The 24703-nt window shown below is 49.4% G+C and overlaps 1 protein-coding gene across 1 annotated transcript in view; it reads right to left on the reverse strand.

Annotated features, from left to right (window-relative positions):
• ANOS1 (anosmin 1) overlaps positions 1-24703 on the reverse strand; it is a 171356-nt gene that overhangs the window by 111420 nt on the left and 35233 nt on the right. The window lies entirely within an intron of this gene.

Consider the following 24703-nt stretch of genomic DNA (forward strand, 5'->3'; position numbering starts at 1 on the left):
CAGGCCGGCCCTGACCAGAGCAACTTCCGACCCATGGCACGATCTCTGCCGCTCTCTGCCCAGCGTGTCAGCCGGTCCATGTGCTCGCTTTGTCCTCAAGCCCCAGACCGCAGCAGGAAACTTCGCGAGCTTCCAAGAACAGCCCCATAAACCAAATGGAAGGACCTTTTGGCTCCTCTCTGCACTTTCTAATGAGAAACTCATGGTCCGGATCGATTTTCTTTCTAACACGGGAAGAATCCGTCAGGCCCCTTCCCTTCCCTGGGACAGAAAAGCGAGACCCGGAATCAACACACAAATCTGTTCAGAAAACACATCCTCAACGTCTCAACCCATCTCTGCGTCTAAAGAAAATGATTCTTGTTAATTTTTTTTGTTGTGTAGAAATGGGGAAAAAAGGCCACTGGGTCTGTTTTATTAATTATGGTAGCGTGTCTGCGATCCAGCAAAATCAGACTTATAAAATTGACAAGTTTCTCCAGTAAAAGCAAAAATCCTGCCTTAAACTCACAAATGTTCCTCTCCGAAGGGTGGCAGGGCCTCATGGACTTCTTAAGGTCCTCGAGACATAGATCTAATGGGGTGCACGGCCATCAAAGCCTGAAGGTCACAGTAAAATGCACAGGCCTCATCCACAGGAAAGTCACCATTCCCACATGGAAACCCCCGGCTGCCCCTGAAACGCCGACCAGATCTTCTCCGGCAAAGTACGGGATCTGCACACTTCACGTCCCTGCCAGGCCCCCTCGGCCTGTCACCTCCACGGCACGGGACAGCACTTCGTCCTTCCCTCAGCCCGTTCTCGACCGTGGGGGGTCACTCCTCCCCAGACGGATCTGCAATGCCTCCGTGGGCCCCATGAGGAAGCACAGAAACGGAGTCTACCGCGCAGGGACCGCCCTACCTCCTAGTCAAGAAAGGAACTGTTCAAGCCCCAGAGCTGCGAATTTGGCACCCCTGACTCACACAAATCTCCTTTCCAAAGAGAAGCTCCCGAGTATTTTGTTGCATAACGGATTCCACATTTTCACAGGCAGCATTTTTAGGCCAAAACATGTGGTGATACATAAATACATAAGCTGGTCGTATGCTGCCTGCAGGTCTCAAAGCAAGAGACGCGGCCTCGCCCAGAAAGGCACGGTCCCCACCTCGGCAGAAATCTTTCCCTCTGGGGTGCTGGGCACAGACGGTCCACCCACTCGCCTGAGCCGGAGCAAGTGACGATGACGGGAATCGGTGCCTGGAAGCAGAGACCAAAACAGCCCGGCCTCTTCACCTCCGGCAGAGCGCAACCGTCCGGATGCTCAAACACCACAAGCCTGACCCTCCGTCTCTACCATCAAACCTTTCTAGCTCCACAGTCCCATTCAGAAACAGTTAAGAGGACTCTGTCCTTGGGTATCCTAACAGATAGCCCTTGCTGTTGCAACCAAAATCCTGTTTGACCGTTTTTTTTTTTTTTTTTTAAAGATTTTATTTATTTATTTGACAGAGAGAGATCACAAGTAAGCAGAGAGGCAGGCAGAGAGAGAGAGAGAGAGAGAGAGAGAAGGAAGCAGGCTCCCTGCTGAGCAGAGAGCCAGACGCGGGACTCGATCCCAGGACCCTGAGATCATGACCTGAGCCGAAGGCAGCGGCTTAACACACTGAGCCACCCAGGCGCCCCAGTTTGACCGTTTTTTGTTTTTTGTTTTTTTAACTTAACTGCAACATCAAAGCAGCTAAAGTTGAGTACTGAGTTCCCCAGTACTCAGCAGAATACGCTTGGATTTCCGCTCCAAAATCATTCCTTCGGTTGAGACACCTAACAGTAAGTGCCCAATGATACGCACAACTTGTCTTTTGCAAGTGCAAGGTCCCAGAGGCACATGTGACATGCTACCTTGTATGCACAAATCAGTTCGGAGAAATGGCCTTTGCACATATGAGAAATAGTATGAGTAGAAACTCTTTCTCAAATGGTGCACCACTTGTCCATAAATCCCAGTGAATCAGCGCAGGGAGCGGGGAGAGGCCTTCTCTCCTTTAAGGAGATCTTCCAGGAAGAAGGCGTTCAGGGAACCATGAGCTGTCCCCTTGGACAGACCCTTAACTGCCTCAGACTTGCACAACGAGCGACAAAGAATCGCATTTCCTCCCTCTGTGGCTTTCCCGTCGAGAGTGGCATGGAGAGTGGAGACGGAATGACCATTCTCGGTTCTGAGGTTCGGCCTGGTCTCCTGTTGTCCACGGACCTCCTCAGTCCTTAACAACTTTGCCAGTGAAGGCAGTCAGGACAGGGTGGAAAGGGCTCGCGCTCCCAAGCCAAGAGACCCGGGCTGCGCTCGGGCAGCAGGGGCACGGGGAAGCCGGCTTGCTTCTGGAAGCCACTCGTTCCCTGCCACCGTGAGCAGGCCGAGTGCGCCAGCGGCCCTCTGGTTCTCAGGTATCCGTCAGATGAGGAGCTCCTGCGTGGCGGGGGTGTGCAGACACTCCGTGAGGAGCCCTACACCCACAGAGCACCCGTCGTAACCTCGCCAGCACAGTGACCCCGGGAGAACGGGGTCTGAAACAAACTGCAGCAGACGGTCCGTGCAGGGCTCGAGAGTCTGCAGACGCTCGTTCAAAGAACCGACCCGATGAGAAACTGTCTTCCCCACCAGCGCCTCCTATCCCACAGGGAGCCACCAAGCACGTCCTCAGACATTCCCAACCATCACGTCCCGGGACGTGCCTGAATGTCACCTGGCAGCGGCCAAATTATTTCTGGTGGGAAACCACGGGGCTATGTGACTGAGGAGCTCAATTTCTAATTGCATCCGATGTACATTAATGTAACTAGCCAGCGTGGTCTGTGAACAGTAGGCCGGGCTGTGTGGTCTTACCGCTTCTGAGATGATTGTAAAAATCCAGACTGACTGTTGACAAATCTGTTGGGAAGTCTGAGTTGTTTTTTCCCACAAGGGCGGAGGATGGGCGGAATGATCAAACTTTTGATTTATTAACGCATCATTGTGTATTTGCTGCCTTCAGCTCAGAGCAGTGGGGGGATGCGAACTCGGCCATGTGTACGAAAGGTACAAAACTAAGAATGAAAGGAAACAACAACGATAAAAAAAAAGAAATCACCGCAGGGGTCGTCTCTCCATACCTGCCACCCAGGGAGGGAATAATGAGACAGACAGCTCTGTCCTCGCAGCAGGTCCAGAAGCAAAGGCAAAAGTAACAGCCGTAACCACCCCAAGCTGTTCGTGCGCCTGCAGGCCTCGTGCCACAGAGCACACACAGCATGCGGGAGCAGGACTGGTGGTTCTGGGCAGCCGCGGGGAGCTGACCTCACGCGCTGTCCTGCGGACCTGCAGTGGTCGCCCCTCGTGTCTGTGGCTGGGCTCGGCCAAGCCCAGGCCCTGGACGGTGGAATTCCAAGGCTTTATCAGTACTCTGGAAAGTTAAGAAACGAGGCCCTCCTCTGAGGAGTGAAAACAACGGTCTCCAAATGAGATCACTGTGTAGGTTAGAGAATCCTGTCAATGACTAGAGAGTTCCAAAACGAGTCCAAGTTCAAAGGCAATACTGCACGAAAGAAACGGTCCTTCTGAAATCCCAACGGCGGCAGAGCCCCAAGTGCCTAGAGACACGCATGTGTGACTTTCCAGATCTACGTTTCAAGAAATGGACAGATATCGCTGGAGAGAAACAGTACTCAGGATGATGAAATACACTAAAATTGTCTATTTCCCCTCCAACTTCTTGGACGGGGAATCTATGAACAGACTCTGGGGCCAGGAACAGTCATTTAAAGTACAAAGAAAGATCGTGGGCTCCAGAGACAGCGTCCTGCCGTTTTGCTCCCAACTGGCCAATGTCAGGAATCTTGGACAAGACTCGTTCCAACCGGACTCAGCTATCTACACCGTAAAATGGGGAACATCAGAATGACCTTCCTGGCTTATTGCACAAATTGAAAGGACATCTTTCAGAGTGTACCAACCCGCCTAGGCTTCCCAACGCACCTTCTCTAAGCCTCTACCCTGCTTTATGGAGCAGCCGATCTTGGAGTGAGGCTGCCCCTCCCCCTTTCAAGAAGCTCCCCGCCCAAGAGGTGGTGAGCGCAATCAGTCCTCTCAAGGAGACGCCCATCCGTCTAAGGAGACAGACACATAAACACCAAAGCAGATGCAAGTGCCCGACGGAAACACAGCACTTACCGCGGGAGCAACTGGGACTCCACGGGTCATATAATCTGGAGAGGGAAGGACCCTCTGAGTGAACAGAGACCAAAAGACCAAAACAAACAACTCTCTTGAATTGTGAAACAAAAACTGTCAGGCATCTGTTAGGTTCAAGGGCTTTTTCCAATGGACAAAGAGTTCAAAAAGCACTGATTCATGGAGCCCTTATTCCTCTCAAGAGTCCTAGAGATGACATGACAACACTGGCCCGCCGGCCTTTCGTTCAACAACTGAGAGTACAAAATAATAATTAACCGAATAAAAACTTGGCTTGAAAAGATGACCCAGTGCTGGGCGCCTGGGTGGCTCAGCTGGTGACGCGTCTGCCTTCGGCTCAGGTCATGATCGAAGGTCCTGAGACAGAGCCCCATGTGGGGCTCCCTGCTTAGTGGGGAGCCGGCTTCTCCCTTGCTCTCTGCCCCTCCCCCCCGCCTATGCACACTCTAGCTCACTCTCTCCAATAAATAAAATATTAAAAAAAAAAATAAGGAAGTGGGGAGCACCTGGGCGGCTCAGTCAGTTGAGCATCTGCCTTTGGCTCAGGTCATGATCCCAGGGTCCCAGGATCAAGCCCCACGTCGGGTTCCCTGCTCTGCTCAGCAGAGGACATAATAGCCTGCTTCTCTCCTTCCTTCTGCTGCTCCCCTAGCGTATGCTCCCCCACTCTCTCTCTGTCAGATAAATAAATAAAATCTTAAAACAGAAAAGAAAAGAAAAGTTCTATGCACAATATGGGGCTCAAACTCATGACCCTGAGATGAAGAGTCACATGCTTTACCAGCTGAGCCAGCCAGACACCCCTCAAACAGTAACTGTTTAATCTTCCGTGTATCTTCTCATGGTAAAAAGAACAGACGAACAGCATGGTTATGTGGCTGTGCTAGGCACGAGGCATGCCCACACCTGCACGTGCACACTTCACACCTGTGCAAACCTCTGCGTTGAGACAACAGGAGCCGCAGGGCAACACCCACCGTGCACCCCCCTAACAGAAGACGAGCAGCCCTAGAAATGGACCAGTGTCCCGCGTCTGTGCTTGGGCAGAGCTGCAGAAGCCGTGCTAAGGCAAGAACACGAGCCAAGGGCTAGCACTTCCCTCCCTGTGGATAGCTGTGGATCTCATGCTTAAACCCACTCCCTTCTCCTGCCCTGCGCTCACATCCTGCGGCGTAAAGTGTTCCATTTGCCTTGTAGTCACGTCAAAGCAGCTTTTCTGGTCGATGAGCAGACGGCTAACAATGAGACACTCTTTCCCTCCACATAAAAGGAACTCGTCTCTTAGGCACAGTATCTCCTTTTTAAAATAATGGCAATCAAAGTTCCTGGAACTCAGCTTGTCTGAACGGATTTTAGTTTGTGGTGAAATAAAATTAACTAATGGCTTGGGGCCACACAATAATTTCCATCAGGATGAGAAAAAAATAAAACATAAAAAGGAGAGTAACACACAGTAAAATGGAAAGTTCACTCAACCACATGTAGTAACGGTTGCCACTAATTAGGAAAAGGATTCTAGATGTGCTGCTACCCCCACGGGCTGCTGCATTCCCCATTTAGTAGGTTACACACTCGTTAGGCAAAATGTAGGCTATGGACCCGCAATATCGGCACGACCCAGGACCTAGGAAATGCAAAACCTCAAGCTGCACCCAGACCTGCTGAATACTTATCTACAGTTGGACAAGATCTCTAGGTGATGCCCTTGAAAGTCTGAAAAAACCTGGTCTAGAGGAGTGGCCTCAAAGTTGGGGTTTGATGCAAATGTGCATAGTAACATGTCGCATGATATGGCTCCAGTAACGTGTAGCCTCTCGTGCCAAGAAGAGTCATTAAATGTCAAATAAGTAAACAAGGACAGATCCTAGATTATTCCTTTAAAATGCAAATCTCACAGGTTTGCATCTTTATAAGCTTCCTTGACTGGAAAAGGAAGTGGGGTGAGGAGAGAAGATGCAGCCCACGTCAGAGCGTTGCCTGGCGGCACCCCTGCTTATGCCAAGGCAATAAGCAGAATAACGTGTAAAATAATTTAAAAATTTTAACTGGCAGAAAAAGAATTTCCAGCAGAGCATTATGCAAATGTGTGTATTAAATAAATACACACATTTATTGGGCCTGAAATTTCACACATTAAAAAATTTACACTATTTCATCCAGGTGAGTAGCACTAAAAGCACTAAAAGTTTCACCGCCGTGGAAGTACAAGAGGGCACCATTTTCCCTGATAGCTAGATACCTGAGGGCTTAGGTGTGATGCTAAAAATCACTTCTCCTACCCGTACATTTTCATTGTAGATTTTGAAAACAAATGAATTGAAGTATTTCCTAGTACTGCCATTCTGTGCAGATCTGAGAAATGCCTAATGAATAAAACTAATATTTCATCATTCTAAGTGATTTTCCTAGCAAGGCAGACTGCATGCTGATCCCAAATGTCCCTTCTAGAAGACGGTGGTCCATAGATGCTTCTCTGTCCCATTGATGTCACTCTGGGCACTGTGGCTTGCTTGGCCAGTGGGCTGTGAAGTGAGATGTGGCAAGTGTCGCTTGGAGCAAGAGTTCTAAGAGCCATCCCAAGGGTCTTCCTTTTTTTTTTTTTTTTTTTTTTTTTTTTAAACCCGTGCCTCAAAACTAGCATCCATGTCATGTTAAGCCCAGCCTCAAAAGTACCATAAATGTGAGCCAGGAGGCCAAGCTAAAGAACAGAAGAGGGTAGAGGAAAAGTCTTCCCTGCCCACACAGGTCGACTCCCCCATCAATTCTCTACGGGGAAATGAAAACCAGTATCAGTACTAACTAGTGCAGTATGAAGAGGAATATTTATCTATGAAGCGTGCCAGAGAATATAGCAAAAATCTATTGTTTGAGAGATCATCCAGCCTCTCAAAACCCTGACCTCCCTCTTTATTCTCTTCTCTTGACACCCAAACTACCAAAAGGAGGGGCTGCCATAACTTCAACCTAATTTTTCTTTTTCCACATTTTCTTCAACTAACATGAAGTTAGGTTCCTGTCCTCCAGGCTCCCCCACACCCCTTCCTTCAAAGTTACTGTGGATACCGGGGTCCATCTCACTGTCCTGACATCTCATTAGGCACGGGACTTTCAAGAGGCTACTCTCTACAGCGTGTCTTGCACAACAGCCGAAGAAAGTTAGTATTTTCCCTTCCCTTCTCAGAAAGAAGCCTTGAAAAGCAAACGGTATTAATTTATGCAAAGACGTCTGCAAACGATAAATCTTAAGCGAATGGAAGATATTAACTTCATAAGTGAAGATCAAGTCAAAGTTGCTATCAACGCATTTCAGAAAGCATCTAGAAGCAATAAAAATGTCAAATTAGCACTCGTGTAAGCAGAGGACATGAGGGACTCATCCTGATCACAGGATCCTCCTTGAGAGCACAGAACCTCAGAATTCTAATTCCGACTAGTAAATTTTCATCCAACCCACACCCTATCCCCTCACCCTAGTGAAGTCTCCACAAGCATCGGGTCAAGCACTTGGATGGTCCGTAATTAAGACCTAACGAGCGTCGAGTAGGCTCAGAAACAGAAGGCACAATCAAGGGGGATGCCAGTGATGAGGTCCCTCATGCAAACCCACAGAAACAAAACCCTACAAGATGAAAATGCGTGTGAATGTAACCACAGCATCTTGTTAGCCCACAGGACCGACTGATGGATTGGTCCTCAGACTGAAGAAGCATGAAGGTCGGGGAAGGGTGCATGTAAGAAAGACTCTACATCTGACCTGCAGAGGAAAAGACACACAGCAGACATACACGAAATGGACACACCCAGCTTCCAGCTCTGCCTGAAGGACCGTGAACATTACCGCTCCATCTTAACCGCAAGTAAAAAGCTGAACAGAGTGAAACATGAGTCTTTTCAGATCCGTCACACAAGGGGGAACACAGAAGGAGGCGCTGATCCCAAGACTGGAGAGCAGAGCAAGTGAACGCACAGAGTCACGCTGTACCAAGGGTAGGAAGCGTCACAGGAACCAGGCCCGTGGAGGAAAGCCTGAACTGGGATTGCCCAATTGCCTGGAGGCTCAGTGTGGCAAGTCTGGGAGTGAAAAACATCAGGGGGACCCAGTGATTAGGGAACCCCACAATACTATGAGATGTACCTCCAGGAGCTCAGCCAAATGAGCACAGCAAACACTGGAGAAAAACCCTCCCCAGAGTCTGGCAGGCAGAGAGGTAAAGGAGCGGCTTTGAAATGGGCCAGAGCAGCCTGTTCTTACGGGAAGCGCCTGCGTTCTGGAAACCCAGGTAAGTAGAGCCTCCCCTGCCGGACGGTTACCATGGCCTCACTGACCTGGGACAGGTTAACACCCAGTGGCAGCTGGCTTTAGCCTTTCTGTCCCACCTTGCGGAGGAGAACTCTTTTCAAGTTCACAGCCCAGAGCCAGGGCTCACCAAAACACCAAGACCTCATCATGAGCTCCAGAACACTGAAGCCCCCGCACACAGCTCACCACCATGTACTAAAATCCAATGTCCAGCAGTTTCTTTTACCTGGTGGGTCAGATCTGGCTACCAAGAAAAAATTACAAGGCATACCAAAAGGCAGAAAACAGAATCCAAAAAGGAAAAGCAAGCGTGAGAACCAGACATGGCAGGGATGTAAGAATTATTACACTGACTAGATTCACCTACTAATGGCTCTGCTGGAAAAAGTAGACAACATGGAAGAACCAAAAGATGGGTGATGTCAGGAGAAAGATAGAATATTCCAAGAAAGAATCAAAAAAGAAATCCTGCTGGCAATACAACAAGTACAACAAAAACAAGCAACACATCAACAAAGAAAATTCTAGTAACAGAGAGAAATGCTCTGTTACTAGGTATCAGACCCCAAACTACAGATCCTGGAACTCAGTGATCAAGGGGCAGGTCAAAAAACTCTACCTTACCATATCACCTTCAAAGTACAGAAAATGGAGGATTATAAAAAAATATATCCTGAAAATACTAAGGGGGGGGGGGGGAACTACTTAAAGATTGACAAAGGTAAGAATTACATCCGACTTCTCAGAAACTGTGCCAGCAAGAACAGTGGACAGAAATATTTAAACTATGGAGGTTAAAAAAACAAAACCAAACAAACCACCAACTGGAATTCTGTACCTATAACATTACCTTTCAAAAGAGAAGGAGAAATCAAGGCTTTCTCAGACAGAGAAAATGGAGGGAATTTGTTGCTAAAAGATCTGCCTTGCAAGAAATGTGAGAAAGTTCTTAGAGAGAAGAGAAATCATATAGGTCCGGAACTCGGCGCTACGTAAAGGAGGAAAGAACATCAGGGGTGCGTGGGTGGTCGGTGGGTTTAGCGTCCGCCTTCAGCTCAGGTCATGATCCCGGAGTCGTGGGATCGAGTCCCGCATCAGGCTCCCTGCTCAGCGAGGTGTCTGCTTCTCCCTCTTCTCTGTCCCTCCCCTCCGCTACTGCTCTCTCTCTCTCTCTAATGAATAAGGAAAATCTTAAAGAAGGGAAGAACATCAAAGAAGGAACGTGCTTAGATAAAATAAAGATTTTTACTTTTCTGGCTCTCCATCGATAAGCGTGTTCAAACGAGTGTATTTCTGGACAGAGCATGCTTGAGTTATGGCAGCAGGGATGGCAAAACAGTCCGAGAGATGATCGTGAAAAGCTTTACGGAAGGACGGACATGAAGGTTAAGGAGAAGAAGGCTTTTAGCTTGCGTGATTGAGTGAATATTCACATTTTTCATTAATACCGGGCAACCAGGGGGAGAGAGAGGTCTGCGGATGGCACAGAAACAACTCAGTCCTAGTCACCAAGCCAGCGAGTCCCACTGTCAGGCCCGGAACCCACAGACCGGCCCCTGGAGCTTGCCGCTCGCTCTCCCACCAGCAGCAGAGGAAGCACGTTGCCATGAAGACACCATAACTCCAAGACTTTCTATGGGGCCGTCAACCTGAAATGAGCAGCACGGAACCCAATCCACAGCCGTGCACAGAAATACCGCAGTGGTTTGCGTCTGCACAGATGAAGCAATGGCAGGCAGCACACCGCAGGGACAGAAGGGACACGCAGCTGGCCAACATGGACTTCCCACTCTGCCTTCCCAATACCAGAGAGCAAACGCCGTGGTCCCATGGCTGTTAGAGTCTGCTGAGTCCGAAAGAGAGTCTTCTAGTCTGTTCTTCAAGCGTCTTAATACCGGACTTCTGCGATTATAAATGCATCACCGACATGACCCTGCAAGCCAGGGGGAACGCAGGGAAGCTGGTGACGTCGGACTCCCGATCCAGACACGGCCTTCCCAGAGCACGCCAGCGAACGGTACTGCGTCGGGGCCTCCCAGCAGAGCAGCCCACACATGCGTGGACACGTGACTCTCCCAGCGCAGGGATGATTCTCTCCTGCCAGAGACTGCACCCGGGTGGGGCCGAAAATGGTGAGGCCGCAGCCCAGAAGGCCTTCCCCGTGCACGCAGTTTCGCAGGCCGCCCGAGTTCACGCCTCCTTACATGTTCTCCATTACCGCTTGGAAAACAAAAGTTGCAAGGGGTCTCCCTGCCTTTTTGTCTGAAAATGACAAAGAAGCGAAACAGGGAAACAGACACAGAGAGCTCCGGACAAAAGTGGGGATGGATCAGGACGCAGCAGAGCAGCATCCCGGGGCTTTAAAACACAGCGAGGAAGAGCATTTGCCTCCCCTGCATTCCCGGGTCTTGGAACGCAGGTCTGTGTTTCAAGAGACGGAGCGACGGGGCTTTCTGATGATGAGAACACTTTCCGGTGCTGGTTTGTGCAGCCCTTCTTGAGCTGGCCACGATTTACAGTTGATTTGCGTGCATCGTTGAGTTGCTTTCTCAAAAGATCCTAGGAAGGGATTATTTCTGTGCCCAAAGAGCCCCAGAGAATAGGGAGGGCCGCTCGCGGCCGTTCTGTGAATTCCCCGGACTCCGTACACTGTGCTCATTGAAGCAGATAAAGCAAAGTTAAAGAAGCATTTAGTTCTTCAGAATACCGGCCTTAATAAGTATCTTTTTGTAGAAGGATTTAGGAGGAGGGGAGGGCTATCCTCAGTGCAGGCATTATGTCCCCGTACAAAAAGGGAAAATGTGCATACAGTTGGATGTAAAAAGCCAAACCGCACAGGCCCCTCCCCGCCCCAAGGAAAACTTGCTGAACACACACTCCCAAACGCCAAGGCATGAATCTTCACAGCTTAATGGTCCCGGAGCCATTGTGCACTTTCTCTTGGGAAACGCAGCTCATTGATCTGCAACCGCCCCAGTTCAACCTTTCAGCGGTGAGAACCGGGAGCTGCACGGGCATCAAAGCCCTACCTTCATCAGCAAGCAGGGCCCAGGACGGGCCGTGTCCCCAGGCGGCGCTGGGCGGCCTCCCTGGCACTCTCAGCAATGCTGCTATCAAGGCACATGAGAAAAGTCTGCGGAAGGCTGACGCGGGCTGTGTCCGCGGGCTGCCGAGCGCTCAACGGGATCTCTGCTTGCCCGGTGCAAGGCCTGTCCCGGCCCCACCAGCGTTCCGAGGTTCCTCCTGCCCACAGGCTTCCTTCTCTGCAACCTGACACAGAATTAGTCACTTGCAAGGACTTGAAATGCGTATTGTTTGATGAGACAAGGCCATGGGATCCCATTTTCGTAACCATCAGCTCATGCCTCCCTGTCACGTCTGCCTTATCCCCAGCCTGGCTCCCGACAGGAAGAGCTGCGCAGACAGACGCGCACCGAGCTCTTGCTCCCGTGAAGGCCACGTCGTGATTCCCACGGTCGCTCGAGTGGAGTTTCCACGGCAGGTACGAGAAGGCCAAAGCCCCGCTTATCTCCATGCCTTTCTCCCTGCTTAAAATTGTCCGTGTGGACCCCCCAGAGCCTACGGCAGATGGAGAAAGATCTTGACAGCAATCGACACAAACCAGTACTACGACGACGACGACGACCAACGGAAAGGAGCGAGCAAGCGAGCAAGAAAGACATCTTTACAAAGTGCACACTTTAAGTCATTTTCTGCCTCCACACAAACGGAAAATGAACTCACCCACATGGGCAGCTCTGCTCTGAATGGGGCCCGTTGAGAGGAGGCCTTTCTTTATTGTGTACTTTTAAAGACTATTCTTTGACCTCTGCTATTTGTGACTTCAGATCTGTGAAGACGGGGCCGCAGCCCTTTGGTTCCGAAGGGTGCACACGAACAAAAGGCTTCCACCTTGGGTCCAGTGATGTCATTTCCCATCAGAACGCGTTCCTCCGGCTCTCCCTCCGCGTTGGTCATTCCGCACGGCTTTTTCTTGTCTCTTTTGGCCAGTTACAGCCCTTACCTCATCGACAAGTGGCAACCATTCTCCTTTCCAAGTATGATGGCATAATCGTCACTGCCCTGTCGCAAGTCTGCTGCTGGGAACACAGATGTCTTGTCCCCTCATCTCGGCTAACCGTGACACCGTGGATGAAATGGCCCCGGCTCGTCGGGCCCGTCACAGCTGCTATATGGCAACTTTCTAGTCATTCCTTGTTCCGTGGGCTTACGAATTTATCAACAGCCCTTTTCCCTGTTAAAGGCATTCAGAAACAATGCACCGAGACATAGCCATGGGACATAGCCAAAAAACAGATCTTAAGTGTGTGGGAAGAACAAGAGAAAGGGAGACAAAAAACAAAGATAATGAACAAATAGACGGAGTCAGGATAAGACTAGTTTCCAAAATACGTGAGATTCATTTCAGCACCTGTGTTAGGAATAGGGCATTTTACTGATCTTTTAGCTTTCTGAGCGCCCACGCAAGGGGAAAACACTACTGGCTAAGGTACACAGCATCCACAGGAGGGGGGGAGAAAATCCTACCAACCTCTAGGGGAAACCTAATTAGTACTGATGATGCCAGCAGGATGGATGCCTTCAAAACCTTCCTTCTAAGGACGGCATGGGACGATCGTCCCATGTCCCCAGGCTTCTCAGGGTGGTCCCAAAGGCTGGGACTGGGACACAGTCTCTGAGAATATGCCACCTATCACCCTGTAGCAACACGCACTGAATAAAACCCACTGGTTACAGGACAGTCTTGAGATGGGGACGGCAGAAAGTCTCAGGTCTGAAACGGAGGCCAAGACTGCAGAAAATCTGGAAATGATGGATGCACCAGGCTGGTCTGCGGACGGTTTCTCCCTGCTGACTTCTGGCGGCACGAGGTTATGGAGCGTGTGACAGCCTGCTCCTTGGCGAGTCCAGGAGCTGGTGGCTGTGTGCACGTGTGGCCGTCATTTCAGAGCAGCAGAACTTTTGTCTGCCTGCTATGAGCTGTGGAAATCAAAGAGCCTAACAAAGATGTTGGAGTAAACGTGCAATGCAGTCCCGGTGTAGGCAGGCATTGGAGGTAAAGGGAACATGTGACAAAGATCTTCCTTTAAAAAAAAATAAATAAAATTATTTTCTCTTTCAACCCAGAAGAAAATAGAAGGTAGACCTCAGTAGTACATCCCATAGAGTACAGCCACAATAATTTAATTGTAGGCTGAAAAGGAATTTAAAACAAACGTCCAGGTTAGTCGGCATGTGCACACACACACACACACACACACACACACACACACACATCTCAAATCACCCAAAGAACAACACCCTTTGAGCAATGAATCTTACAAGGGCGCTCTCCGCCCTAAACTAGTTGCAAAATGAATAAAGCCAAAGAGTTGCATGTCTTTGCTTACAGGGCGATGGAAATTCTTCTGAATCAAATAGGTCAAAGACAAGAACGTTTGAGAAAGGAAAATTAGTTTGAGGAAATCAGCCTGTATTTTTTCAGGCGAGAGAGACGGCAAGAGTGTGTCTTTGTTCCCTCAGCTAATCAAAACAGAGTTGGGGGGCGCCTGGGTGGCTCAGTGGGTTAAGCCTCTGCCTTCGGCTCAGGTCATGATCTCAGGGTCCTGGGATCGAGCCCCGCATCGGGCTCTCTGCTCAGCACAGAGCCTGCTTCTTCCTCTCTCTCTGTCTGCCTGTCTACTTGTGATCTCTCTGTCTCTGTTAAGTAAATAAATTAAAAAAAAAAAAAAAAACAGAATTGGAATTAAAACCTACATTTCACAAATAAGTAAATTAAATTAAATTACACCTAGATTTCAGGTGCCTGACTGGCTCCGTCGGTAAAACACGGGACTCTCAGGGTCGTGAGTTCGAGCTCCACGCTGGGTGTAGTGATTACTAACCAATAAATAAAAAAAAATAAAATAAAACCTAGATTTATTTCTTGCAGTGAGGAAGTCATGTTTCCAAGGCAGAGGAGGCACGACACGAATGAGATTTCTAAGGGGAGGTCCTCTAAGAGGAGGTCCTGTGCATGAATAGGGAAGACACCGAGACCTGATGCTCACGTCAGGGACGGCTGACCGGACGGGGTCCAGATGAGGCCCAGAGCTAAGCAAAGGCGGGTCCCATCCCGTGAGTGCTCTTGCCCCACCCCTCTAGTGTCCGAGGCTACTTTGACAAGGACCCTTCTTGGGGGAAGTTGGGCGACAAGGGACAATCACACGTGTGATGCCCCCAAATCTGCCTACCAGCCAGGTCAGACCGCAGCATCTTCAAGCCGTCGGGGCTCACCCACGTGGCGAGCGCCTCCGGATGGACCCATCTCAGGTCGGCACAGCTGTCACACCGCAGTCACCGTGCGATGCCTCCTGGGGGAGACGCTCTTCCCGTGGTGAAACACACGCTCTTCCAAAGCCGGCTCTCGGGAGCTCGTCTTCAACTGGGAGCCGAACCGGAAACTTTGCCGGCGGCGTCCTTCGTGGAATGGGAGGAGAAACTAACGGTCTGAGGAGCGAGGGTGCGAAGAAAGACTCCCACGGAGGTGGGCTGTTCCCTCCTGCGGGTCGTGGCTTTGGACTGTCCGGCAGGTGGAAGCATCGCTCACCCCCGTGAAAAGCGGGCACGGAAAATCGGAACCACATGGGGCCGTTCCCGTGCCACGTGCTGGACTTGAATCTAAAGGAGAACCTGCTCCCTTGCACACACGGTGACTGTGGGTCCGGCAGGAGGTGCGTGTTCTGTCAGGCTAGTTTCCAGGTCCAAAAAGCATGGAATGTTCCAGCTCCCGCAGGCTACAGATCCACCCCCGCAAGCACGCTAATATGTTGGATAAAAGTTCCCAGCTTGAGCGCAGGGAACACTGACCATAAGAATGACCCGGGCGGAGGAGCAGATGGAGGCTCCAAGCCTGGGTCTCTTCCCTGCCAGAGGTGGCAATTAGACCCTGGGGGGATGGGGGCACTCTGGGGTGGGGGGTGCTGGGGTGACAGGCTCAGATCTCATCATTGCTTTGGCCGTTAACGCCTCGACCCACCTGCATGACGGTTGCAGGGACAGTGCCGGAGGCCGCCAGCCTTTCTCACGCAGCTCCGCTGCCTCACGGCTTCCGAGATGAAGTGTTGCCGCCAGATGCTCCGTGAGCCCATGTCTAAGTTATTTCTGCTTTTGTCTGCCTCAGATTCTGTCCTTTCTCTCTGTTCTCCCCAGCGTGGCCTGTACGTCACAGAGGATATCCTCGTGCGCGTTCCCGCACGACACTGGAGGCCTTGAGAAGGATGCTGTGTGAGGAGCCCTCCCCCAGGCTGGCTGGTCGCTGGACTCAGACTGGGAAGTCCACGGACCCCGCGGTCCCTGAAACCCTTCTCATATGCATCCCACTGGTTAAAGGAACAGAAGAGCCTCTCTTCTCAGAGCGTGAGATCCCATTGATTTTCCCCAGAAATGAGGTCATGATTTTCACTTATGGAAACAGCACGGGGAGCACAATAAAGGGAATGAATCGTTCCCCTTGGAGCGGTTTCTAGAAGAAGCTCTCTCTCCTAGGGGTCCAAACCTGTAATTCTTTGACAATCGCTATCCGTGGTGGCTTTGCCGGTCAAAGAGTGGGTAATTCCCAAGAGACAGCCATGGGTTATGTAAGAGATATTCAAAATACATCCACTTTGTCCTGAAGCTAATGGTATAAAGTCAGGGAAAACAACAGAATATCAGGAATTATTACCATAGGATTTAAATGTTCTAAACTTTGTAAAACATAAAAAAACTTTTCATCACTGCTCGTTAGGGTTGCAGAGAAGTCGAGGTTGTTCTTGGCTATTGGGACACAGTGCATTTCCATGGGGGCCCAGGCTTTTCATTTTCCTCCTTAAGCTATGTTTTCCTTGGGCTCTATGGACTCACCAAACATCTAACACAAAACAAAAACCTTCCACGGCCGCATTCTGCGGTGTTTCAGAGGTTTGACCCTTCTCCAATAAATTTCACAGATGTCACATGAAGCCGTCCAGATGTTTGGATGTTCGTACAAGCAAAACCAATATTCCTCACCTCTAAATTTGGCTCTGAATCAACCTGGAACATGACTAAGAATCTGGAGTTGGAGCCCTTAGAAGAACGGAACTCCCACTGAGATCAAAGCAGCATGCCAAGGCACGGAGACGGGGCCCTAAATTACCCCTTTTCAACACACAGCCTCAGCACCACATGGGAAACAAGTCAAGGGAGTGAGTTACAACACCCATAAGGAGAAGGAGAAGCAACCCGCTTCCCACAGAGAGAGGAGGCTTGTCACCGAGAGCAAGGTGTCCAGGTACAAGGTCACAGAGCATAAATATGAAAGCGAATTATAGATCTTTTAGAAAGCCAATGCATGACTCTCGTGCGAACATAACATGACCGTGTGTCCACGATTAGATTCCGGATGAAACACTGCAAGGATCAAGCATAGGTTACATTTGGTTCAAAGGAGACATCCAAAAAAATATAAATAGATATTCCCATACAGCAAGACATTCCCATACAGCAAGACATTCCCATACAGCAAGACGGGCTGGACCAGATTTACAGATAGATGCCAAAGGGCCTATTCACGGGGCCAGCATCAATGGCATTCCTCTGGCCACGGCCCATTTGCATTTCCATGGACAAGACTCATCTGCATTATGGACAGCTTTCTACCATTTGCAGACTAAGAAAACAGCGGAAAGACAATGAACAATGGAGGTAACCTGGACGGGTCTGACAGAGGACATCCACTCCGACGATCTGAAGTACTTCACCATTTCTGCCGGCTCTAATAACCCCATTTCAACACTGAATTTTCAAAAGCTGTGATTTCTTCGACGTTGTCTTACTATTGTTTATCATGCACTCATTCAAAAATTCCTCACACACCAACCAACAATGATCCATAAGTGATGGGAGAAACTGTCCATTTTTGTTTGAGTTTGAATACATCCAGATATGTCTTTGTGTGCGGAGAAGAAAGCATTTTATTGTTTTGTGTCAGTTTGACTTCATGTACGTGAACGCAGCGGCAGAGAACAGATGGACAAGCTACTGCAAAGGCCCAAATGCAGCCCGGCACCTGTTTTCTGTACAGCTGGTGAGCTAAGAACTGTTTTTGCATTCGTAAATGCTAACTTGGGGGAAAAAAATGAAATTACATGACATGTGAAAATGACATGAAATTCAAGTTTCAGTGCCCATAAATAAAGTTTTATTGGAACATGGCCAGACTCATCCGTGGCTGTCTTATCGGTCACTGATCTCGTGCTACAACGGCAGAGTGGATGGTTGCCAGAGCAATCTTAGGATCTGCGAAAGATGAAAATATTTACCATCCGGCCTTTAGTGCTGACCCCCGGCATAAGGTACGAGACAGTAACTACAACGTGTGTGTGTCGACAATGAGCTTCCCTACGCCAGCAAGCCCTCCTGCTCTGTTCCGACAGCATCCACCCGCAGACGGCGCCGGATCCCATCATGGAGGGCTCCGTCCTGGAAGGCTGTGTTCCTCTCACCCCCTCAGCCCGTCCTCTGTGCTTCTGATGACTGGCTGTCACTCGGAGATTCCCACCACCCCTTCCTTGAGTTCCAGGAATTTCCTAGAGTGGCTCACGGAACTCAGAGAAACACGGTACTTGCTGGGTCAGCAGGTAGTTGTAAGGGATGTCAGTCAGGAAGAGCCGGACGGAGGAGATGCGCAGGGAACGTGGTGCTTCCGAGTCCTCTCTGTGTCTGCTCCCCCAGCACCCCGATGTGTCCACCAACCTGGAAGCCTTCCTAAACCTTCCTTTTGAGTTTCTGCTGGGGCTTCATTACCTAGGCACGATGGGTGAAATCTCCAGCCATGGAAGACTGAACTCCTGCCCTTCTCCCTTCCCTGGAGGTCCCAGATGGAACGGGGGGTCCCAACAACTCTAACCTCGTGGTTGGCGGCACGGAGAACCACACTCCGTTCTCGGACGCTTTCCAAGTGTCACCTCATTCATGGAACAAAAGACATCTTACTGTTCTCTCCATTTAGGGAAAGTCAAGGGTTTTAGGAGCTCTGTGCCAGAAATGGGGACGAAGACCAGATACGCATGTATTACAAATCACAGTATCATAGCACAGTGCTTAAAACCATGTCTCACTGAGGGACACCTGGGGGGCTCAGTCGGTGACGCGGCTTCGGCTCAGGGCATGATGTCAGGATCCTGGGATCGAGCCCCGCGCTGGGCTCTCCGGGGAGCGGGGAGCCCGCCTCCCCTGGGGTGGCAGTTGCCTTTGTCAAGATATAACTCTGCTTTGAGGTCAGATTCCCAAGGGCACTATGAATGAATTCCTACAGTCCTCCTAGCTTCGGAATTCTCCTGTCTTTCCGGTAAGAGAGATCGCAGTGGGCATCCCTCACCGTCCACCCGCCCCGCTCCCGCCCCCCAGCTAACTCCAACCACAGTCCTAACACCCAGAACCCAAGTCCCAACACTCCAACACCCCAACAGTTCTGTCCTTCGTCGCCAAATATTTGCACCCAGGTGAGTCCTGAGTCATGGGCTAGGAGAGACTCCCGAGAAGAGGGCAGAGATGCACTCACTTGCATAACAACTAGTTAATGGATGAGTTCAGAGGAAACTCTGAGTGGCAGAAAGGAGGGGGAGGGGGCATTGGGGAAGAACAAAACGGAATCAGCAGAGAGCAAAGGAGGGACGGATCCTAAAAAGACACAAATACGCCAGCTGGCGAGGTAAGAAGGCGGCGGCCTATGGGCCTGTCCACACCATCCTGGAGACTCTTAAGGGATCCTGGGCCAATTTTTTAAAAGGAATGAAGGTTGTTAAAAAGTGGATTTGCTCAGCAAGCCAGACAGGTACAAAGTAAGAGCCAAGACCAAAGAGGCTATTGTATTACTTAATCACACGGGCCCAGGACACAGGAGGACACGGTCAATGAGCAGTTGTTGAAACTGAAATAATCAAACTCTCTTGGCTCAAGTAAATGAAATATATTTCAAGAAAATGTTAAAATAAAAACATCGATAAGAGGCCTGAATGGCCATCCATTGTGGTGTATGGGGGAAAAAAAACCCAGGAAATTGTATTTGGTATAGAAAAATGTATTATTTAAGAGACAGATTAGTTAAAAGAAGTTCTTAAAACAATTAAACTGAACTTTTTATTTGGATATTTTATTAGGTTTTTATAGCACCGCAGTAATATTTCATCCCCAAAAGTATTTAGGATTGCTTGGATGAAAACATTAAGATAAAAATTGGTGACCAAAAAAATTTGATTACAAAGACTATTTAGATAGAATACAAAAATGCCTCTTTCTTTTATGCCAAAGGCATAGGTTTACAGTCTTAATTAGAAACAGATGGTCTTCTTTTTTCTTTTTTTTTTTAGATTTTATTTAAATTCAAGTTAGCTAACATAGAGTATATTATGAGTTGCTGGGGTAGAATTCAGTGATTCGCCAGTTGCGTGTAACACTCAGTGCCCATCACATCACGGGCCCTCTTGAAGCCCATCCCCCACTTCTTACCCCATTTCCCCACCCCCTTCCCTCTAGCGACCCTCAGTTTGTTCCCTAATATGAAGAGTCTCTTATGGTTTGCGTCCCAGATGATCGTACGATTTAGTTATTTCTAAAAGTGAAGTTCTAAAAGTCATTCTAAAAGATAACCATTTGGGGGTAGATTTGGTTATATGTAGAAAGTCCGCTCCAAATCACCCCAGACTGACACTGAGTTCAGATGGGAATTCTGCAGCTTATTTTGCAGTGCAAGGCAGCAAACCACATTCTCCTGGGTTCTGAGTTCATCTCAAAGAGAGCAATGACCCTCATGGAGGAATTTCTAAGGCACCCATTTCTCCAGGCACTTGCTGTGATCCCTGAATGAAGCGGAACCAAGAGAGAGGGTCACCTTGAGACAGCACCTTGCTACCCCTGCACCGGCCAATGGAGATGGAGAAGACATGATTCCTTCCCTAGAGTTGGGCCACCGTGTTTCCCGGAAGTAGTACCTTTCACAGCAACCCTAAGATGGTTCGGGAAGAACCCAAAGCACCAGGAGAATCAACGGATACACTGAGCAGAAGACCTTTCAGAATATTCTCGTGGTTCTATACTTCAAATGCGTAGGGTGTCTAATGGGAAAACCACAAGCTTTGGATTCCATCAGAACTCATTCAAATTCCGTCCCTGCCACGTCCTAGTACTCAGTAGCCAAGTGACATCGCACAAAGGTCATGAAACCCTCCCAAGCATCTGTGAAACAGAGATGGTCACGCCAATTAGAAAGTCAAGATTCGGTTCATCTTTACACAACAACAAAAACAAAGTTTAAAAAAAAAAAAAAAGCTACTTTACCTAACATAGAAAGTTATCTGTCTTCCAAATGCACATAATTTGAAAGGTCCAAGACTCAAAATGGGGGCTCCGTGCAATGAAAGACCCAGACACCTTCTACCTTTCTTACTGGTTATTCTCACACTTGCCTCCATCGTTAAGGCTAAGTCTTCGAGTAAGACAGCTGCTGGAGCCCCTGACGTCTGCCTGCATCCTCTACAGCAGAGGACAGAAAAGGGGAAGAAAGACCCAACCAGGATGTCTTCTAGCTAAACCAGTTCCTTTTTACAGAGGCATCTCAAAAGTCCTCCACAATGATCCCAACTGCATTCCGTGGGCTAGAAATAAGATAGACGGCCACACTGAACAGCAAAAAAGATTTGGGAAATGTAGATGCCTAATTCTAGCTGGTGAGGAGGCAGGTTTTAGTTTGAACAGAAACTGGGTGAGAAGGCAGAGCCACCCACCGGACATTAGAGAGTCTACGGGGAGAATGAGAACTTCTACAGGTGCCAAACCCCTGAAGGTGTTCCACGCATACCACATGCCCAGTTAATGAGATACTTATTTTTCTATCACATCAGAAAGTAAAACTGGGGAGACTAGAGCTGTGTTCTTCATTTCTTTTATAGCTGCCAAAATGCACGGACCAGGGTTCTCCACCTCGACACTACGGACACGTAGACCAGGTGACTCTTGCTGTGCGGGGCTGTCCTGGGCACTGCCGGTTGCCGGCAGCATCCCCGACCTCCAGGCACCTGCTGCCTGTGGCTTCCACCACCACCTGAGACAACCAAGACTGTCCCCAGCCATTGCTACTTGTGCTCTTGGGAGCAAAATCACCCCAGGTTGAGAACCACCGCGTAAACCTACACGGGACAATCAGTCACTCCTCCACATGACCTACAAGGTAAAAGTGCTGACTTCGTTACGGACAGCGGAGTAGAAGACAAAGGTGTAGATTCTCTGAGTAACAAATAATCTTGCTAAGTTACATGGATACAAAATGGACTGTATTGTTACTTTCTTATAAAGGTAATGCACTAAAGATGTACTCTGGGGAGGAAGAATGTAACACACCAGTCTTACTGGTTCGTGACTTCATCAGAAATATGTGTTGAGCAGCTGGTAGCTGCCCCCCAGCATCGTACGCGAGGACAGTGGGGAACACCACGGTCAACAAAGGAGACAGAGTCGGCTTCTGCCAAGAGCTTACTTTCTGGTCGAGGAGACCGAGTGTGAGAGAGAAAACAAGACCTCTGTAACCGCACGGCAGGGTGTAAAGGAAGCGTGCCATGAAGGGGAGGAGGCGGTCGGGGAAGGCGAGGCGGAGAAGGTGCACGTGTGCTGGGGCGGGCATGAGGGCAGGGGGACAGACACCCAGTTCTGGGTGGGGAGAAGAGCAGCCTCCAAGGGCCAAGAGGAGGAGGAGATGGAGTAGGAGAGAGAAAGAAGGGGAGACACGGGGCCAGCGTTTGGGTCTGAGCAAGATGGAGAGAGAGCGACAGAGGTAGGGCGGACAGCACGATTCAGCTTTTACATCTAGGAGGTCATTCCAGGAGCTCTGTGCGGACCGCATGGTTTGGGGCAAAAGCCGCAGCTGGGAGACTCCACACGACGCTCGTGGACAGCCCAGGCAGAGGATGGCCCGCTGGACAAGGGGCGGGGGCGGGGCGGGTGCAGGAGGACCGGAGGAAGGGGTCATGTTCGTGGATGGCTGCCACGAATGCTGAGCGAGCCTGGCTTCTACGAAACATTCCACGATCCCTAGCTTTCAAAACATATTCAGAAAGTTACGTCATGATTACTCGCAGGTTTGATCTGCTCCTCGGCTGTCCCAATATTTATTCACAACGGGTTTTCAAGCTGTGGATCTCTGGGCAGCATGACGGAGAAGGCGGCGTTCCGAAGTCTGGGACCCCTCCACCCCTCTGCCGGGTGACTCCAGGACTGTTATCGAATAGGCACGTGCCCGAGTGTCCCCACCTGTAAAACGGAGTCCCTAACGCTCACGCTTCCCCGCATTACCCTAAAGACGAAGAGCAAAAAGACTCTATGGGTTCCACAGATCTGAAAAGAAACGCAAACCGTAATTAGCTGCAAACGTAGCCAGTGGTGATAAGATCCAAAGGCGATAGCTTGGATTAGGGCGTAAGATTCAGTCCCAAAGATTCAGACTGAAGCCAACCCTTTAGACTGATGTCCGCTTTGTACTGTATTCCAAAGTTTCTCGTGGGGTTAGCTGTAACTTATTAATGCGTTCCTTGCTTTTAGGCAAAGGGAATGGATTTCTTTTCTTGTGAAATGCGGTCTCTCGTGTCTGCCTTGATCATTCACGAGAAGATATGGTTTAACAACCCATCGTTCCGATGGGTGGTGTTGGGGGGGGGGGCAGTTCTTTAATTAGGATACTTAAAAACCCAGTTCACAAGAAACTTTTCCATTTGAATTTCTTTTAAAGGGATAAAAAAAAAAAAGAATTTTTTAATGGAGAAAGGAGAAAGGGCATCGCTTAAATGAGAGATAATACTGGTAATTCATGAAACACTCAACTAATATAATTCGGGGCAGAAACGCTACTCGGGGAATCTCATCAGCCTCGTGTCCTATTCTGTCTGTCTGTGTACACACACCTTCCTGCGATGATGACATACACGAGTTACCCAACACGCCAGGGGAAGAACAATGTCAGAGAGCCTAGGAAACCTCTCGCCAGAGCACATGTTGAACTTATTACATAAAAAAGTAAACCGTAAACCAGGCATTTCATTTCTGCCCCAAACTGAGCAAGTCAGAGCTAACCGAAGCTTACTTCCATCGTTATTCTACATTTCACCTACGAATGCTATTTTTAATAGAATCCGTGTGTATTAGACGTTGTCCTGTGTGCACGGACGCTGGAATGGATCACTTGGTGTAGGGATATGAGTCTACAGTCACTGGGAGAGAACGGGTTTGGAAGACCCTTCAAAATAATAATATTCTTCATAAACAAGCAATTAGTACAATGTGCTACCCAGATAACATTTTACTTATAAAATAAAGGACTGTTTGAATTTTAACTCTAATAGGAATGCGGATGAAATAAAGCTCATCAAACACTACCAGGATCCCAGAGTTGCCGATATCTTCAGCCAGCGGTAAACTGTATTTGTACAGTACATACTACAAACGTATACCGATGTACATGTGTATTTTTTTCAAAATTGCCGTGTTTGGGGACTGAGGTAAAACGTACGCTATTCACTGCACAAATCAATACAATGACAACTTTGGAGTGTGTGTGCACGGCCAGGGTGACTCAGAAACGGAAAAGAGGCTTTTTAAGCAGTCAAATCATTTAACCAGCAATTCTAGAAGTTCTGCACCCAATTCCAGCATCGGCTGAGAGTCGTACACGTTAACGCACTTCTGATACTGCGTACCTGGTGACAGTGTCCGTTTCAGGGTGTAAGGGCTCAGTCGCACAGGCTGCTCCCCACCCCTCTGCCATGACCCCCGTGCCTCACGCCCACCTCAGTGCCCATCACAAATCCCAGATGTCACCTGCGCTTCTGCCTGACCCGCTGCAGATGGCGGGGTCCCACTGACCCCCTAGCTGGCTTCCAATCATCCACTAGGGCAGCTCGGCAGAACACGCAACCAAAAACTTCACTGAGCCGCTCACTTTCGATGGGTTGATTATGAGAGGATATTAGCTCAGGAGAAGACAGGGAGGAGAGACGCACAGGGCCAGGCACGGGGCAATGGTGGGGAGCTTCCACGGACCCCACCTGTCCCCAGTCTGCATCTGCACACGTGTCACATGTGGGAGCTTTCCAGACCCTCTCCCTTTTGGTTCCGCTTTAAAAGGAGG

The sequence above is a fragment of the Mustela lutreola genome, chromosome X (assembly GCF_030435805.1).
Source record: "Mustela lutreola isolate mMusLut2 chromosome X, mMusLut2.pri, whole genome shotgun sequence".
Taxonomy (NCBI): Eukaryota; Metazoa; Chordata; class Mammalia; order Carnivora; family Mustelidae; genus Mustela; species Mustela lutreola.